Source organism: Pantherophis guttatus, chromosome 15 (genome assembly GCF_059756535.1).
Source record: "Pantherophis guttatus breed Tessera chromosome 15, ASM5975653v1, whole genome shotgun sequence".
In the NCBI taxonomy this organism is placed as follows: Eukaryota; Metazoa; Chordata; class Lepidosauria; order Squamata; family Colubridae; genus Pantherophis; species Pantherophis guttatus.
In genome coordinates, this window is record NC_142077.1 from 316487 (window position 1) to 322510 (window position 6024).

The following is a 6024-nucleotide window of genomic DNA, read 5'->3' on the forward strand; positions in this document are numbered from 1 at the left end:
AACGTTTTGGAGATGCTCAATCACCCAGAGGTCCTGCTTGTCCCCAAAAAGGCCACAGGTTACATTGCCCACCATTCAAGTCAGAACTGAAGAAGCTGCTTGGGGGAGAAGCAAAAATTTTTCAAGGAGAAAAAAAAAAACTCAAGAAAATCTGGTGGCCTTTTGGAAAAAGCACCTTCGGGAGTTCTGCCCAGGGCTCTGAATTTTGCAGGGCTGGTTTGTCTATATAAAAAATGTCTGTTGGGGAAACTTTTTCCCTCCAATGAATACCTGGATGAGAAATCTTTTGCAAAAAGCATAATGTTTGGGAAAACCACAAGGGAGAGGAAGAGGAGGAGGAGGAAGAAAAGGACTCCAGTGTTCTTGGTGCTCTCTGAGCTTGACGGTCTCCTTGCAGACATCTCATGACCCAACTAGGTAACATCCGTGCTACAAGGGAGGAGGGTTGGCAGAAAGGAGGAGGAGGAGAAGGACTAGGCAGAGAACTTCTGTCTTTCCCATCTACAAAGCCAGCTGGACAGAAGCTCCACAAGGCTGGGAAAAATTTAGGCATCCACAGCTTCCCTTAGGAAACCTTTCCCTGCAGAAAAGGTTGAAGAGAGCTAGAAACTTCTAAAAGTGCCCATTGCCATTCCTTATCAACGTCCTGCAACAATGCAGCGCTCTAATGCGCAACGCAACGCTTCTCTGCGCACACCAACTCACAAGCGTGTCACTTGGTGGCAGGCATACGAGCGGGGGAGTGGGGTTCAATGCCCCCCCCCCCCGGAGGCGCGCTGCCCCAAACGAGGGCCTGGGGGAGAAGCAGCCGACGTGACAGCGAGGCTACAGATGGTGAGTGGGACGGGCGGCGGACAACTGTGCCACCAGGGGGCGTGCGTTTAAAAAACAACAAGGAGCGGAGGAAAAAACACTGGAACTCAAAGTAGGGAAATAACTCACAACTTCAGAGATGTGCGTGTCTGTTTGTGTTTCTGTGTCTGTCTGTCCGGAGCCTTGCATTACTGACCTTTGCACAACAGCGCAAGCACATGGGTTAACAATTGTGGGTCGAGGAACTTTCAACTTACAAGTGCTCCCTAACTTACGACTGTAATGGAGCTGGCCCAACCCGCTTCTCAATCGTAACATGTAAATTTTAATAACGGCGAAGATTCACTTAACGGCCACTGCAAAAAAGGTTGTAAAATCAGGTCAATCCTGTGGGTGACCTGTGGGTTTTACATCCGTCACGATTTACAATCTACAAGTAGTCCTCGACTTACAACAGTTCATTTAGTGACCGTTCAAAGTTATGACGGCACTTTAAAAAAGTGACCGTTTTCCACCCTTATGACCGTTGCGGCATCCCTGTGGTCACATGATCAAAATCCAGACGCTTGGCAACTGTCTCGTATATTTATGACGGTCACAGTGTCCCGGGGTCACGTGATCCTCTTTTTGCGACCTTCTGACCAGCAAAGTCAAGGGGGAAGCCGGATTCACTTAACAACCGGGTCACTAACTTAACCACTGCAGTGATTCACGTAACAACTATGGCAAGAAATGGGGCAAAACTCACTTAACTGTCTGGCTTAGCAATGGAAATGTTGGGCTCAATTGTGGCCGTAAGTCGAGGACTACCTATACAACACACTAAGCGATTAAACAAACCCAGTATTTTTAATATGGAGGGTTTTTACATTTTTAATAATGTTCATTTCATAATATTTTATTTAAATTTCATCCACCACCCAGAGTCACCTGATGGATGACTTCTTTGATGTTGTAAGCCACCTGGAATTGCTTGACAGCAAGATAAATGGCATGTATCCTCCCACTTATGACTGTAGGACTGTAACCTTGTTGTTGGTATCCTTACGGTTTATATTGGCTGTTTCCTAATATGATTTGATTGCTTATTTGTTCCCTATGACTCTCATTAAGTGTTGGACCTTATGATTCTTGACGAATGTATCTTTTCTTTTTATGTACACTGAGAGCGTAGGCACCAAAGACAAATTCCTTGTGTGTCCAATCACACTTGGCCAATAAAGAATTCTAAATTTAATAAATATACATTTGCCAGATGGATCTTGACAGACTTGAACACTGGGCCCTATCTAACAAAATGAAATTCAATGTAGAGAAAAGTAAAGTCTTACACTTAGGTAAGAAAAACCAAAAGCATACCTATAAACTGGGGGAAACCAGGTTTAATAGCCGTGACTGAGAGGGATCTTGGAGTCTTAGTGGACAATCAGCTAAATATGAGCTAGCAGAGTGCAGCTAGAAACAAGGATAATTTTTCTGACAATAAGAACAATCAACCCGTGGAACAGAAGTTGCCTTCGGAAGTTGTGGGAGCTTCATCACTTGAGACTTTCAAAAAAAGATTAGACTGCCATTTGTCAGAAATGGTGTAGGGTCTCCTGTTTGAGCAGGGGGTTGGACTAGATGACCTATAAGGTCCCTTCCAACTCTGTTAATCTGTTAAATGAAAGAACAAACCAAGGCTTATGGTGGAATGTGTGGTGTGAATCCATTCAACGGTGGTTTATTTAGTGAACTGTGCTTAAGTACATCACAACTTAATGCACACCAATCTCGGTTTAGGCTGCTTCAGCTGTTTGCTCTGGGGCTGTTTGCAAATAATAATCCCTCTCTCTTCCCCTCCCTCAATTCCCCCCCCCCAACACACACACACCCCGGTTTCATAACTATTTCACGGTAAAATGCTGATTTAACATGTCCTACTTGGACAGAGGAGAGGGGAGGAATTGCTTATGAAAATATATGAATATTTATGTATATATTTCAGGCTTCGCTTCATCTGAGTGAGAAAAATCAGCTCTGAGAGAGCAGTTGTGAATAATTCACCTGTTTGTCTTTGTTTTGTGTGTGCGTGTTGAAGCTCAAACTGTGCAAGGAAGATGCTTAAGAGACCCCACTTTGCAAGACAACACACTGACCTGTTTTTAACTCAGCTGGGTAACTTCCCGGCTCCTTTCTGTAGCCTTCTCAAGAGTTGCACACTGGCTGAAACTGGAGCAGAAGAAGCTATGGTTAGGAGTGGACACAGCAACAGGCCGGGTCTCCCCAAAGGCCTTTTAATCAGACCAAAAGAGGAGAGAGAGAGAGGGGGAGAGAGAGAGAGAGACGGTGCAGAAAGAAAAGAGAGAGAAAAAAGAATCAAGGGCTTAGAAACAGCAGCTCAGCCCAGATGCAAAGAGAAACCTTTCGCCCACCTTAAAAACTCCCTATAAGCAGAGTAACAGAGCTGGAAGGGACCTTGGAGGTCTTCTAGTCCAGCCCCCTGCTCAAGCAGGAGATCCTATGCCATTCTGGACAACTGACCATCCAGTCTCTTCTTAACTTCCTCATCGACCCATTGCCCTTTGCCCCAAACTAAGCAAAACAAAATACTTTCCTTTGGATGAGATTCTAAGTATGGTTGCTTTCTCTGGAAGGTTTTGCTAATAAATAGGAACTATACACGCCACAAGTCAGTAAAATACTCCCTATACACACACAAATCCCAAGGCAGTTTTTTAAAAAAGGCATTAAGAAATTCTTTTTTGCAGCGGCTTTTTAAAATTTATATTTATTTCTTTAGGAAATTTATATGGCTGCCCAACTCGGGGCTTACGGAAATAAAATCCCAAAGCAAACTCCGATAAACCTTCAATTAATGAATAAGGTTGTCAAACATTGGCCAAGAGAGAGGGAGGAGAGATGGGGGCAGAATTTCAGGGAACTTCCCAAAATAAGGACCCCATGAAATTGCCTTCAGTCTGTGACTGTAATAAACATTGGATTGGATTGGAATGGATGCAGGGGTTCCACCCCGGATCTTGCCAAGGGTCACAATCCCCTTCCCCACCCAATCTGGGAGGTGGGGAGGATCAACCTTGAACCTTCTTTATTTGGGAAACATCCCAAAGCTGCCTGCAGCCATCCCACACCCAGATCCTTTGTGGATTTTTGAATTGGTCCCTCCTGGACGTACAACCCTGGTTGGAAACTTTGCAGAAGACCCGGTCTGCCTGCGAGGACCGATGCAATGTAATTTCTTAAGTTCTGTTTTTCTCCCCCCGCCCCACAAGTTCCCATCACACAACAGAGATGCCCTTGTTTCCATGACAACCTGCAAGTGCCATCGGTTTTGAAGAAGTTAATCCAAGTTATTTCTGTGTTTCGGGGGTAGGTGTTGTTGAGCTGTGTGGAAAGTTCGCTGCATATCTCGGGCTCTTGAGAAGCTACACGTCCAACGTGGCTCATTTGGCACTTGAAAGAACCTTCGGTGGTAAGGGCTGGTTTCGAATCTGGACTAGTTATCTCTATTCCATTTCCAGCCTGCACCTCAAGGCCTTTCTCACACAGCGTAATAAAGAAACCAGGGAGGAAGATTTGCACATTCAGAGTGAGCAAAATTCTGTCCAGGAGTTCCAAATCCCATTCCAAAGTTCACTACCGAAGTCCTGCATTCGTAGGCTGATGGTCACCAAGCCATCACGTTGCCTCTTGGAGTGGAGACCACCTCTAGGAGTCAAGGAGGACGCTCTTGGTCCATCAAGTTGCCTCGTTGAACACATTTTAGGGGCTTCTACCTGAGCAGACCCCGCCTCTTAGTTCTGAGTGATGCAGCAGAGAACTGAGACAACAAAGGAAAGAAATCTTAATTTTCTGTCTTAAATCGCGAACCGCTGCAAATTCGGGTGAAAAGGAAGTCGAACAAACCAGAATTTCAGTGGACCTGCAGCCATAGTCTTCCTGGGAAGTCTGCTCCATCCCTGGAGGTTTTGTAGAAAAGATCGGACAGCCATTGGATTGGGGTGGTACGAAGTCTCCTGGCTTGGGCAGGGGGTTGGAGTAGAAGACCTCTGAGGTCTCTTCCAGCCCTGTGACTCTATCTTTGCCTAGCAGCTGCCCATCAGAACAGGCAAGCCCAGGGTTTGGGGGATGCGGTTGCTATAGCAACGGAGCATCCAGCCCAGCTTCAGCCGAGGCTCCAGGACCACAGTGTAGCTTCTTTCTCTCTTTCTCTTTTCCCAGTGGGGAAGTCTCCTGCGGTCTCCATAGCCCGCTTCTCCGCATGTAGTCACAAAGATCCCAGCTATCTTCTGACCTTCCAAGCAGGAGGCCATTCAGAAGACAAAAAGCACGACTTCATAAAGAAGCTGCCTTTTCCAACGGTGCTGGCTTTGTGATGGGGTCCCCAGAGGCCGCCAAACCTTGAAAACTGTTTTGTGGAAGTAGTGGTAAAGACAGGCCCTCCCCAGAAGTTCTCTCACTTTGTTCTCTCACAACACTGAGGTCCTTAAAGTCTGAAAATAGAATAACAGAGTTGGAAGGGCCCTGGGAGGTCTTCTAGTCTAACCCCCTGCTCAAGCAGGAGACTCTAGTCTAGACCATTCCAGACAAATGGCTGTCCACTCTCTTCTTAAAAAGTCTCCAGTGTTGGAGCACTTGCAACTTCTGGAGGGGAGCAGTTCCACTGGTTTATTGTTCTCACTGTCAGGAAATTCCTCCTTAGTCCCAGGTTGCTTCTCTCCTCGATTGGTTTCCATTCGTTGCTTCTTGTCCTGCCTTCAGGTGCTTTGGAGACTAGGTGCACCCCTACCCCCCCCCCGTCTCTGTGACAGCCCCTCAAATATTGGAAGATGCTATCATGTGTGCCCCCCCTCCTAGCTTTTTCCGGCAGGACCCTTTCCTTGGTCTTCCGCTGGAGAATTGAAAATAGAATATTGGCGGAGCAGTGGAGCCACGATGCCCTGCTCACAAGCCAGAGGCACGTCCGGCATTCACAAAAGATGTGCTGAGAGGCCTTTTGTACCCTGGCTCTCTCAGATTGCTGAACCCTGCATGAATAATAGAAAGCTTCTCTGCGCATCGCCAGGCAAATGAGAAGGGAGCTTTAGGTCCTTTCAAAAGCCACCGGAGAAATCAGGATGCGGTTTGGGAGGAGAAAAGCAGCCATCAGAAGCTCGGTGATCCGTGTCTTACGAGCAAGCGAGCTGCTGAAAAAGTCGTTAATGAATAATG